This window comes from Syzygium oleosum, unplaced genomic scaffold (genome assembly GCF_021117445.2).
Source record: "Syzygium oleosum isolate NSW1041296 unplaced genomic scaffold, Sole_v2.1 Sole_v2.53, whole genome shotgun sequence".
Lineage (NCBI taxonomy): Eukaryota > Viridiplantae > Streptophyta > Magnoliopsida > Myrtales > Myrtaceae > Syzygium > Syzygium oleosum.
In genome coordinates, this window is record NW_026607537.1 from 1,044,044 (window position 1) to 1,057,390 (window position 13,347).

A 13,347-nucleotide genomic window follows, 5' to 3' on the forward strand; every position below is an offset into this window, starting at 1 on the left:
GGTTGAGCTACCCTATTGTCATCTTTTTAGTCAGGGGTTTTGTATTTCGCTTCCGCATGTGTTTGTGATGTTCGGGTTTGGGTCGGCGATGTTCCTGGGACATCGCACTATTCGACCGGAAGAGAGGGATGTCGCGAGCTCGATGGGGTTCGGGGCGTGACAGGCTAGCTCACCAACCATCCTCTTTCCTAGCCTGAAATATTGTACACAACTATAATGCCAATCACGAGGAAACTCTAGCAGTTCAGCCTTCCCTCGCTGACCAGGTCAAAGCCCCAGTCCGTCTCTCCGCATTCTCGGCGTCGCTGCAGCAGTATCCAGTAGTTCCACCGCCACAGTTCCCAACAATCCCGATGAACTACGGCCCACTTCATGTTGCTCGGAGTTTCTAGATCAGCACCACCGTCGTCTCTCGACTTCCATAATCAATATTTGTACTTCCAGTCGTCGGTGTCTAGCACTCATGCGCGGAGTTCTTCATCCATCGCACGAGAGGTGCCAATCGGTGGTAAAAAAGGAGCAATTGGTCAAAAGAGCAAAAGACCACCATTGACAGCCACGTAGGACGTCCACGTCAGCGATTCCGGCCGAAAATTGATCAGATAAACTCAATTAGTAAAACTTGAGAAGGTTTAGAGCTCAATTGATACAATTGAAACGTTTAATGCTGAATTTACATAAATATAATAGATTTATGACTTTTTTCTTTTATAATTTATCCCTTTCTAACTATATGTCTTGTCAAGATATATGCAAAGTGAGCCTAATTTCCGGAGCAAGCACGGGTGGGATTATGCCACGAGGCTTAGAAGATACCACTCGATCATTTTAACCGTTTCTTGATTGTGTATATTACAAGACACAAATAGAACTAACAAAATGAACTAAGAAGAATGTATTGGGACGTCTCCCTAACACTACCTATTTTAGAAGGTTTATGAAAGAGGAAGCAAAAGCAGCAGTATGTTCAGCAAGCGTGTCCCCCAAATGATACGTGTGAAACTTGTAGGTAATATGAATATATGGTACATCATTAATCGCTCAACCAATTTAAAGATTAGCATTATCATAATATCTTTTCTGTGGCCGACAACGATTTCATGTAGTCAGGTTAGGTTAAAAAAAAATTACAGGCTCGTCACCCAATGTAATAATTTTCAACAGATCATAGTAATAAAAAAAGGGGGCTCTTTTTTTCAGCTTAAGAGAAAAGCAAAAAATCCGACCAAAATTTGAAATATTACTCTAATTTCAGAAAATTATGAAAATTATGAAAATATTTCATATCACAATATTGAGGCGTATCAGGATCCTTGCTGAGCCACATCTTGGAAATTTTCTTCGCCATTGCTCTCATCCTACTTTCGCTATTTATTTGCTTTCATCACTATATATTTGCTCATCCAGTGTCGTAAGGTTCCCATACCGCACCAAATTCATTAACGCTTTCATATTCCAGGCAGATACATTCTTCGGGCTCAATTTACGCAAGTGAATGATTGTGATCCCCTTTTCCCCCTTGTCCTTTCCTCTAGGACTCTTCTGTACTCTCCAGCTACCAAACTACCTATTTTGCATTAATCCATACTGTGTCTATCCATGTATTCTCTTTGTATATCTATCAGCTCTATAATCTTCTTTTTTTTTGGTTAAGTATCAGCTCTATAATCTTTTTAATCACGGATTTTGTTTTTTTATCGGTTTTTTTGACTTGCTGTATTCAATGTCAGGCACATATACCTAGAGGACTTGATGCGGTTTATGCCAAAAGATTAGGCTGTTAAGACAATGAGTCTATTTGAAAGAACATCTAAGAGCCAGAAAATTAGCAAATCATCCTTAAAAAGACTGGACGGTAAAAGGGGAAGAAACTTGGGGAATTCGATTACCACCAGCCTTAGGACTCAAAATAAAAAGGGGAAGAAATTGACCCATTGTAAAAACTCCATACGGCAAACAACAACTGACCCACCAAAAGAAGCCCCACTAGTGTAGCCCATCCCACTACTACAACCCCAACTGTTCGATATGCGGTTTTGCTTTCGTCGTCCCGAGTCAATACTGAAATGGCCATATCAAAGGCCCCTGTCGCCGAGCGAAAGGAAGCCCCTATCACCCACATGGCCATCCCCGTGACGATCTGTCGCTTGACATATTGACCGATTATAAGTAATACAATCACACTGAGGGACCCAATAAAATTTATTACATTGCATATTACGAAAAATTTCTACTTGTAGGGAATTTGTAGGCCATGACTGCTAGATACCCGCAGCTTGTATCGTATCATTTTGGCCATTTTTCAAGTCATCCGGCCAAACCCCATCGGGTGGGGACATATTGACTTGGAAAGCCATGGTGGCCAGCAGTATGGCCACCACCATGAGTAAACATGGCCATAGGCCGGTTTCGGCCCGAAACCGGCCCGGTAAAACTCGGGCCTGCGGCTCGGAACCGAAACTAGCCAGTGGCCTACGGGCCCAGTTTCAATTCCAAAATATATATATTTTTTAAAAATAATAATGAAAATTAAAAAAAATTCATTATTTAATTTTTTTATAAAAAAATTTGAACTCTAATTGCCATGTATTGTAAGTGCATTGATCTCTAATTATAATACTTGGCTTGGGTGTGCTGCACTCTAATTACAAGGCTTGGGTTTTATACGCAATGATTCTAATGCTTTTTCATTTCCATTCAATGTGGGACTCTCGGCTTGCCTTGAACACCTTTATTGTGTGACTCTTGACTTGTCTTCATGCAAATGCCAAGAGTCCCACATTGAATGGGAATTAAGAGACCATCAAAGGGGTTGTGTGTAAAACCCAAGCCAAACCATGAGCATATGAAGTTGTATGCCTTTTGTAGCTACGATCCTTTGCTAGTTAAGAGCAAAAGGTTCCATTGGACCGCCTAGAACCGGACCCGACCAATGGTCCGGTTCCCGGTTCTATGATTTGCCAGTCTAGTTTTTCTTAAATTAAGGGACCGGTCTTACCGGTTCCGAGCGGAACCGGACCGAACCGGGAACCGATTATCCCTACAATTTACATTTTGATCACAATTTATATTGAATAATTCATTATTTCATAGTTTTATAATTCATTATTTTTTTATTTCATAATTTTTTAAATTTTTAAATTACGAATTGGTTCGAAACCGGAACCGGAATCGGAACCGCTAGTGGCGGTTCCGGTTCCGGTTCTGGTTCACACATGGCCACGAACCGGAACCGCCGGTTTTGAATCGTGGCCATGTCTAACCATGAGGCTCTTATGTATGGAATCCTACCAGCTTTTCTCATTTGTGTTTCTCCTTTGTCTGAGGTAGTCCATCACCGACTTTTTTTTTTTGGGTATTGAAAGAGGGGAATAGGAGAGCGCGGACTTTCTTTTTCCCTTTTGGTATTGAAGTAATATGGAAAGTGGGGAATCTACACCTTTTTTTAAACACTTTAGGAGGTTAATTTTAGGATATGTGTAAAAATGACCGATAATTTTTTAACAGACTGACCAAGCCCCACCTCACGTTGAAACCAACCAACGCTTCTTATTCGGGAAAATGAGAAAACAACCATCTATATAAAACAAATTGCAAGGACCACTTCTCTTGAAATCCACAGAAGAAGTCAGCGTGATCCCGGACCATCCACATGGATCTGTGGGGACTGGCTCACCAACCATCCTCTTTCCTAGCCTGAAATATTGTACACAATTATAATGCCAATCACGAGGAAACTCTAGCCGTTTAGCCTTCCCTCGCTGACCAGGTCAAAGCCCCAGTTCGTATTCTCGGCATCCCTGCAGTAGTATCCAGCAGTTCCACCATCACAGTTCCCAACAATCCCGACGAACTCTGGCCCACTTCATGTTGCTCGGAGTTTCCAGATCAGTGCCATCGTCGTCTCTCGACTTCTATAATCAATATTTGTACTTCCAGTCGTCGGTGTCCAGCACTCATGCGTGGAGTTCTTCATCCATCGCACGAGAGGTGCCAATCGGTGGTCAAAAAGGAGCAATTGGTCAAAAGAGCAAAAGACCACTGACGGTTTCCGGCCGAAAAATTGATCAAATAAACTCAATTAGTAAAACTTAAGAAGGTTTAGAACTCAATTGGTACAATTGAAACGTTTAATGCTGAATTTACATAAATATAATAGATTTAAGACTTTTTTCTTTTATAATTTATCCCTTTCTAACTATATGTCTTGTCAAGATATGTGCAAAGTGAGCCTAATTTCTGGAGCAAGCACGGGTGGGATTATGCCACGAGGCTTAGAAGATACCACTCGATCATTTTAACCGTTTCTTGATTGTGTATATTACAAGACACAAATAGAACTAACAAAATGAACTAAGAAGAATGTATTGGGACGTCTCCCTAACACTAACTATTTTAGAAGGTTTATGAAAGAGGAAGCAAAAGCAGCAATATGCTCAGCAAGCGTGTCCCCCAAATGATACGTGTGAAACTTGTAGGTAATATGAATATATGGTACATCCTTAATCGCTCAACCAATTTAAAGATTAGCATTATCATAATATCTTTTCTGTGGCCGACAACGATTTCAGTAGTTAGGTTAGGTTAAAAAAAAAATTACAGGCTCGTCACTCAATGTAATAATTTTCAACAGATCATAGTAATAAAAAAAAGGGGGCTCTTTTTTTCAGCTTAAGAGAAAAGCAAAAAATCCGACCAAAATTTGAAATATTACTCTAATTTCAGAAAATCATGAAAATATTTATATATAAATTTAGGAGTGAAAATTTGCATTTAGTGAATTTCAAGTATTTTTATATTTAAATGCATGGACCTTAAGATTTTGATTAGATAAAAAGGTAAAAGGCAACGGTCAATCCATTCAAATCTAGAAATACATAGGCTATTCGACATTAGTAGCTTTTATTGCTGTGCCAATAACTTCCTAAATGGGGCCACTATGGTCCATTCGAAAGACCACCGGTTTTCTTGGGAAAATTAGAATTGGAAACTCTCGCTTGGCGCTACGTCAAATTTTATAAATATGAAGAAAGAAAAAACAACACAAGAAAAGAAGCAAATTGAATAACATAACATAGATAATCACAAATAAAAAAAAATATTATCGCTAGCTCAAAAGAAATATTTATTTATTAAATTTCAAAGATGATAATCACTTCGCTCATCACTGACAAATTTAAATTTGTGAAAGAATAGATTATACTTTTTTGTTAAAGGAAAAAACAGATGATCATAAATAGAAGGATATTATCAAATTTTTCCCATAAATCTTGGGTAATTAGGAGAAATCTTTGACATGGCATGTTTTGGAGGCGAATGAGGAGAAGTTGGTAACAAGGCTGGGAAAAAGTGACGAGAAGATCTTCTTTTCTTTGGTTTTGACAAATAGTACGATCAATTCGGTGAACAAATAGGAAAAGTAGGAGATGATTCCAGTTGCCCATCTCTCATAAACTTAAATTTATGGTCACAAAACCACCGTTAGATAATCTATCTAACCGTACCGTTATGCTAGCACCCTCCAAAAATTTTCTGCCAAAACACATTTTATGTTATAGAATTGTTTCAAATGCCTTACTTAATTGTAAAAGAGCTATATACCTCTGCTGGGATGTGCTTGTGACTTCTAACTTTGATTACTCAAATTGAGAGTCAATTTTAAATCCTTGAGACACGACACAAAACATAGTTCATAACAAATCATATTGTTATAAAAATTTTAAAAAAAATTGTCAATTTGGGAAGATAGATTGCAAATTATATCTACTCTCGGGAATGACAATAATTGGCTCATTTGCTAGATTCTCCGAGACTTTTGATCAAAGACGTGGCTCTATTGTAGTACACGAGACTCTGACACATGAGTGAAAGGGAGATGATTGTTCTGAGTCTGAGGGGTTTACTAAGTGGTCACCAGACTAAGAAATTAAAGTCCTGTGAATACTATGACATGGGTAGTCAGTGGAAAGTGAAGTTTAGCATGGCAGTTCACCGGATTTATGAGATTAGGTTGCTTACACTCAAACTTATAGGGACCCTCTCAAGTTTCGACAAAGAGTGGTGCTAGGTATGTTTTATCCTCTGTTGATGACGTGTCAATGAAAGTCTTGATTTGTCTTCTCAAGCACAAGAGTAAGGTACTTGGTCGGTTCAATTCATTGAAAACGATGATTGAAAAGCAGAAAGTAGTAAAATCCTATGCCTAAAAACTGACAAAGGCTTGGAATTATGTTATGATAAACTTGACTAGTTTTGCACAAGGGAAGGCATAGTGAAACACCGATGCTATTATCGACACACAACAGCTAAACGAAGTCATAGAACTAATAAACAAAATTATATTGGGGAGAGCTCGCTCTTTGTTCTCCAATGTTGAATAGTTGAACACTTTTTGGCCAAAGCAGTAGATACCGCTTGTTGGTTAGTGAACAAATCACCATCACCAACAATTGATTGGAAAACTCCTAAGGAAACGTGGTCAGGTAACTCTGCTGATCACACCAGACTCAGAGTATTCGATTGCCTGCTTATGCTCGTGTGAGTGATGCCGCGCTGGAGCGAGGCAATGAAGTGCATATTTCTAGGCTGTGCACGTGGGTGAAAGGCCGGTGGTGCATCGAGGAAGATTCATTCGGGGTTTATGTTCAGCAAAGAGATTACATTTGACAAATCTGCTTTGTTTCATAAGAGGAGTACGATCTAGACGACATTCAAAAACAGGTGGAGCTTCAAGGAAAGCCTGGAGATGTTCAAAGTGCAATAGATGTAACAATTAGGGTGCATTTGGTTTAACATTCCGAAAGGGGCTATGGGTCCTCGAAGTCCGTCGAACAAATGTAACTGGGATTTGGCAATTCTTTTGGAAGGTTTTGGGTTCCATTTCCAAAGGCCCCTAAAAAGTCCCTTAAGCCAATGCACACCCAGAGCAGCATTTTCGAAATTTTGACGGGAAGTTAATGAAAATTTTCTTACCATCTGACACTCGTTTAATAATTAGAATTCCCGTTTCACCCCTTTTGAAAACAACACCGAAGTATTGATCGGTTGCTCCTCTCGCGAAGCTTCTTCCTCATGGACGTGCTCAGGTGAAGATCGTGTTTGTCTATTTTTCCTTTCTTCTTCCATCGTCAACTTCTTCACTCGTTGTATCTTTCCATTGGAACAGAACTCGTCACCTTCGCTACACGTCAGAGGTAAGAATCCATTTCTCAAAAGGATGTTGAAGATATTTTCTTGTTATTCTTGTTTGGTTCATGTTCTGTGGAAGCTTGTTCTTTTGATTTCGTCACATCCACTATAATGCTGGCATTGAGTTGATTCCACTTTTCTTATTTGTGGTGGAATGAAGTGTGTAATCTTTTCGTTTAAGGCTTTTGTTCCGTGGTAGCTTGTCCTTTTGATTTCGAGCAAAATATTGCATATGTTGGTGACAGCATAAAGGTAAAGAACATGGTAATATATTGCATATGTTGGAAAAACTCATTTAACGGTTTCACAAGAATTTGGAAAGGGTTATTTCAGAAGAGTCACTTCTGGTTCTCTTCTCGAGAAGCTGTGGGAATGTCATTTCTATCATCTTTTCTAATAACTCGATCTTAATTTGATATAGTAGATTATGCATATTGGTTTTGGATGTTGTGTGCATTTCATAATGCATATAGACAAGTGATCTAGAACTTCTGTCCTATAACTTAAGAGTTGGCTGAAAAATGTTTGACTATTCACCTACATTTCTTCAGGTTGATTCGACATCGTCTCTATGTAGAGTTGATGCGAGCCTCAAAACTGTTGCTGGGGCCAAAAAGTACGTACCTGGAGCAAAGCTCTGTCTCCAGCCTGATATCAAACCATCCATTCATCCAACAAGGAGCAAGCCCGCACGAGGAAATAGAAGCCGGAATCAATCCCCTCTGCTTCCTGGCCTACCCCATGACCTGGCCATCGCGTGTCTCATTAGGGTACCACGAGTGGAACGCTGTAAGCTCCGCCTAGCCTGCAAAAAATGGTGCAAGCTTTTTTCGGGTAACTTCTTTTACTCCTTGCGTAAGAGCCTCGGAATCGCGGAAGAATGGGTATACGTAATCAAGAGAGACCGAGATGGGAAGATCTCATGGCATGCTTTTGATCCCATATATCAGCTCTGGTAGCCTCTCCCTCCACATGGCAAAGACCCACCGAAAGTATCTAGAGTTGTTATCTTGACTCTTTTAGCATTTGATTGAAATGTTGGTATAAGTCAAATGAGGTCGTATATAAAAAGAATAAAATAATGACAATATAATTCTAAGGTAAGTCATGGGAGGAAATGGTGTTGATGTTGATTTGTGGAAGGTTGGTCTCTAGTTAGGGCATCTGAATCTTCTTTATTGAGAGCAACTTTGGTACGTGGAAAATGGTTCTTAATTTGATTTATGGATTGAGGAAAGCAGTGTAGAATTGTCTGTGGTTGGGGCTGATCTTGCTAACATGGCACTTCCTGTTTGATAAAAAGGTTGAGAGAGACCACTAGCAAGAACCTTTGGTTGACGACTAAGATCTTGGTGAGTTTCTTGGTTGGCACAATTATTTAGCTTGCGAAAACTCTCATGGTCAAGGTCTTGGCATATTCCTTCCACGTGAGCACCTACTTTGACAGGATTCAGTAGGCTTTGTTCAATCAGCATGTAATCGAGACACTTTCAGGCCCGTTAGTCGAGATGAGGAAAATGGAAGAAGCAAAGGAGAAATTTGCAGTCGAAGTTGAGAAGCTGCAGAAGGCAAGGGCTTTATACCTCTTGACCTTAATGCGGCTTAATTGCTAGCGAAAGGTAGTGGGAGAATGCAAAGCAGACTATTCAGCTCTTAAAATAATTTTGTAAGATGATGCCAAAATTGATAGATAAGATAAAGTTTGGGGATTTTTCTCGAATAGTTTGTCCTATTGTATAAAAAGGCTTAATATGGCCAAAATAATGAGACGGATAGGGATCATCACGATAGTGAAAGAGTAGAACAAAAAAATTTAAAGGATCATAATAATGAGGCGTACTTGGATCCTGCTAAGCCACACACTGAAAAATTTTATACTGCGCTGCCCTGGCTTCACTTTATTTATTTATTTGCTTCGAAGATTCATCATCATCCCCAGTTATTTGCTCATCCAGTATCGTGAGGTTCCCATGCCGCACCAAATTCATTAGCCTCTTCATATTCTAGGGAGATCCATTCTTCGGGCTCAGTTTATGCAAGTGATCGATTGTGATCCCCTCATCCTCTTTTCCTTTCCTTTATGACTCTTTTGCACTCTCCAGCTACCTATCACTCTCCCACTACCTTTTGCTGGCTATCAAGCTGCATTAAGGTTGGGAAGTATCATAGCCATCGCCTTCTGCAACTTCTCAGCTTCGACTGCAATATTCTCCTTCTCTTCCTCCGTTTTCCTCATCTCGACTAACGGGCCTGAAAGTGTCTCGATCACATGCTGATTGAACAGAGCCTACTGAATCCTATCAAAGTAGGTGCTCACGTGAAAGGAAGATGCCAAGACCTTCACCATAAGAGTCTTTGCAAGTCAAATAATAGTGCCAACCAAGAAACTCACCATGACCTTGGTCATTAACTGAAGGTTCTTGCTACTGATCTCTCTCTCAACCTTTTTATAAAATGGGAAGTGCCATGCTAACAAGACCAGCCCAAGCCACAAACAATTCTGCACTGCTTTCCTCAATTCATAAATTAAATAAAGAAGCCTTTTCCACGTACCAAAGGTCCTCTCAATAAAGAACACAATGATCCTAATGTCCTAACTAGAAACCAACCTCCCTCATATCAACACCAACACCATTACCTCCCAGTTCTGCAGCATGAGCTTCCACAAAGTCTTCTTCCTAAGATGTGGAATGGTGAGGCTATAGACTAGTGCATCAATGATAAAGATCAAACTCTCCCACTTAAGCAGGATCACCAAGTCGAGCACCATCTAAATGCAATCCCAGACACAAAGGCTAAGAGATTCTAATTGTGGCACATTGTGTACTTTTAAGCTGGTTAGTTTTGAATGAGCTTGGATGAGGTCACAATTATTATTACTTAATTATATACTAGCATCCCATGACTTACCTTAGAATTATATTGTCATTATTTCCTTCTTTTTATACACGACCTCATTTTACTTATATCGATCTTTCAATCAAGTGCTAGAAGAGTCAAGATAACAACGCTAGATACTTTCTACGATCTTTTACCACCCAATCTTTTCAAGGATGATTTGCTAATTTTCTGGCTCTCAGAGATTCTTTCAAATAGACTCATTGTCTTAACAGCCTAATCTTCGGGCATAAACCGCATCAAGTCCTCTAGGTATATGTACCCGACATAGAAACAGCAAGTCAAAAGACCGATAAAAAACAAGACTAATGATTAAGAAGGTTATAGAGCTGATAGAGATACAAAGAGAGCATAGATGGAAAGACATGGCATGGATTAATGTAGAATGTGTAGTTTTGAATTGTAGCAGGACAAACTATTCAGCTCCTAAAATAATTTTGCAAGATGATGCCAAATTGATAGATACGATAAAGTTTGGGGCTTCTTCTCGAATAGTTAGGCCTACTGTAATACAAAGGCTTAATATGGCCAAGACAACGACACGGTTAGAGATCATCAGGATAGTGAAATGGTAGAACAAAAAAATTTAAAAGATCACAATAATGAGGCGTATCAGGATCCTTGCTGAGCCACATCTTGGAAAATTTTCTTTGCCACTGTTCTCATCCCACTTTCATTGTTTATTTGCTTTCATCGCCAGATATTTGCTCATCCAGTGTCGTAAGGTTCCCATACCGCACCAAATTCATTAACCCTTTCATATTCCAAGCAGATACATTCTTCGGGCTCAATTTATTCAAGTGATCGATTGTGATCCCCTTTTCCCCTTGTCCTTTCCTCTAGGACTCTTCTGTACTCTCCAGCTACCGAACTACCCATTCTACATTAAGCTATGCCGTGTCTTTCCATCTATTCTCTTTGTGTATCTATCGGCTCTATAATCTTTTTAATCACAGGTTTTGTTTTTTTCTGGGTTTTTTGACTTGCTGTATTCAATGTCAGGCACATATACCTAGAGGACTTGATGCGGTTTATGCCAGAAGATTAGGCTGTTAAGACAATGAGTCTATTTGAAAGAACATCTGAGAGCTAGAAAATTAGCAAATCATCCTTAAAAAGACTGGGCAGTAAAAGATCATAGAAAGTATCCAGCGTTGTTATCTTAACTCTTTTAGCACTTGATTGAAATGTTGGTATAAGTTAAATAAGGTCGTATATAAAAGAATAAAATAATGACAACATAATTTTAAGGTAAGTCATGGGATGCAGGTATATAATTAAGTGATAACTAATTGTGACCTCATCCAAGGTTCTTGACAACCGACCAGCCTAAAAGTACACAATGCGCCACAATTAGAACCTCTTAGCCTTTGTGTCTAGGATTGCATTTAAATGGTGCTCGACCTAGTGGTCCTGCTTGAGTGGGTGAGTTTGATCTTGATCGTAGGTGCACTAGTCTGTAGCCTCACCATACCTTATCTTAGGAAGAAGACTATGTAGAAGCTCATGCTATGGAATTAGGAGGAAATGGTATTGATGTTGATATGTGGAAGATTGGTCTCTAGTTAGGGCATCTGAATCATTGTGTTCTTTATGGATAGCAACTTTGGTACGTGGAAAATGGTTCTTTATTTGATTTATGGATTGAGGAAAACAATGCAGAATTGTCTGTGGTTGGGGTTGATCTTGCTAGCATGGCACTTCTTGTTTGATAAAAAGGTTGAGAGAGACCACTAGCAAGAACCTTCGGTTGGCGACCAAGATCTTGGCGAGTTTCTTGATTGGCAGAGTTATTTAGCTTGCGAAGACTCTCATAGTCAAGGTCTTGGCATATTCCTTCCACGTGAACACCTACTTTGAAAGGATTCAGTAGTCTTTGTTCAATCAGCACATGATTGAGACACTTTCAAGCCAGTTAGTTGAGATGAAGAAAATGGAAGAAGCAAAGGAGAAGATTGCAGTCAAAGTTGAGAAGCTGCAGAAGGCAAGGGCTTTATACCTCTCGACCTTAATGCGGTTTAATTGCCAGCGAAAGGTAGTGGGAGAGTGTAGAGCAGACTATTCAGCTCCTAAAAGAATTTTGCAAGATGATGCCAAAATTGATAGATAAGATAAAGTTTGGGGATTTTTCTCAAATATTTTGTCCTATTGTATAAAAGGCTTAACATGGCCAAAACAATGATACGGATAGGGATCATCAGGATAGTGAAAGGGTAGAACAAAAAAACTTAAAGGATCACAATAATGAGGCATACTTGGATCCTGCTAAGCCACACTCTGGAAAATTTTATTTGGTGCTGCCCTGGCCTCACTTTTTTTATTTATTTATTTTGTAGATTCATCATCATCCCCAAATATTTGCTCATCCAGTGTCGTGAGGTTCCCATGCCGCACCAAATTCATTAGCCTCTTCATATTCCAGGGAGATCCATTCTTCAGGCTCAGTTTATGAAAGTGATCGATTGTGATCCTATCATCCCCCTTTCGTTTCCTTTCCTTTAGGACTCTCTACACTCTCCAGCTACCTATCACTCTCCCACTACCGTTTGCTAGCTATTAAGCCACATTAATGTTGGGAAGTATCATACCATAGCCTTCTGCAATTTCTCAGCTTCGATTGCAATATTCTCCTTCTCTTCCTCCGTTTTCCTCATCTCGACTAACGGGCCTGAAAGTGTCTTGCTCACATGCTGATTGAACAAAACCTACTCAATCCTATCAAAGTAGGAGCTCACGTGAAAGGAAGATGCCAATACCTTTACTATAAGAGTCTTCGCAAGCCAAATAATAGTGCCAACCAAGAAACTCACCATGACCTTGGTCACTAACCGAAGGTTCTTGGTACTGATCTCTCTCTCAACCTTTTTATCAAACAGGAAGTGCCTTGCTAGCAATACCAGCCCAAACCACAAACAATTCTGCACTGCTTTCCTCAACTCATAAATTAAATAAAGAAGCCTTTTCCACGTACCAAAGGTCTTCTCAATTAAGAACACAATGATCATATTGTCCTAACTAGAGACCAACCTCCCATATATCAACACCAACACCATTACCTCCCAGTTCTGCAGCATGAGCTTCCACAAAGTCTTCTTCCTAAGATGTGGAATGGTGAGGCTATAGACTAGTGCATCGAATGATAAAGATCAAACTCACCCACTTAAGCTGGACCACTAGGTCAAGCACCATGTAAATGCAATCTCAGACACAAAGGCTAAGAGATTCTAATTGTGGCACATCGTGTACTTTTAGGCTAGTTAG

At 39.6% G+C, this 13,347-nt stretch overlaps 1 pseudogene; it reads right to left on the reverse strand.

The window, feature by feature from the left end:
• Positions 1–12,740, reverse strand: part of LOC130134629 (mechanosensitive ion channel protein 8-like) — a 36,625-nt pseudogene extending 23,885 nt beyond the window's left edge.
• Between the last annotated feature and the right edge of the window lie 607 nt (positions 12,741–13,347).